At 46.8% G+C, this 804-nt stretch overlaps 1 protein-coding gene across 1 annotated transcript in view; it reads right to left on the minus strand.

Moving 5' to 3' along the window:
• Positions 1-804, minus strand: part of Wdr63 (WD repeat domain 63) — a 65,014-nt gene that overhangs the window by 38,705 nt on the left and 25,505 nt on the right. The window lies entirely within an intron of this gene.

Here is an 804-nt window from a genome sequence, read left to right on the forward strand (position 1 = left end):
CATTTGCCACACCTTGTTTTCTTCTCTATTTCATTATATCAATATTTTTTAGCCAGTACAATACACCCCACTCTCACAATGTAGGCAAACAGCTTTGGTTGTCACGCTGGGAGCTGCTGCTTGGGCCTAGTGGGTAGAACCCAAAGGTGCTGTTAAACACCCTACAAATCACCAGAAAGCCCAGCCACAAGAGAACTACCCAGTGGCAAATGTTGGTTGCGTTGAGGTGAGAAATCTTGCCCTACATGAGCAGAATTAGGAGCAAGTTATCACAGCCAGGCAGGGATGGTGGCTTCAGGTCTGGAAGGCTCCCTGCAGGCCATTGTGTCTTTGGGCTCCACTGTCCTCTCTTCAGGGACCCTTTGATCCTAGGACATGGGGTTGGCAGATGGCAGTCGGTGCCACTGTTACCGGGGTGGACTGTGAGGCTCACTGGTCTGGTTCTGTCACTTACCAGTCATGTGACCCTGAGCTGATTAGGTAACCTTTCTGGGCCTGCTTTCTCATTCCTGAATGAAATTCTCCAAACACCTAGCTCATGGGGTCGCTGCAAGCACAGAATGTATTAATACACACGCAGCTTGAAAGTGTGCTTAGCACATTTAAAGAGCTCAATAAAATACCGAGTATTTACTCTATGTTTGTAGAACAAACACCAGTAAAGTGAGTCGGGGAGTGACAAATAGACTGACTTCTGATCACATTCAATGCAACAGTTCTTTCCTTCCCTGGATGAATGTCTATGGCAGAAGACAGAATGCTGGTAATGTCAGAAAGCATATGAGTGTGGGAATTAGAGAGACT

The sequence above is a fragment of the Octodon degus genome, unplaced genomic scaffold, assembly GCF_000260255.1.
Source record: "Octodon degus isolate 3935 unplaced genomic scaffold, OctDeg1.0 scaffold00109, whole genome shotgun sequence".
In the NCBI taxonomy this organism is placed as follows: Eukaryota; Metazoa; Chordata; class Mammalia; order Rodentia; family Octodontidae; genus Octodon; species Octodon degus.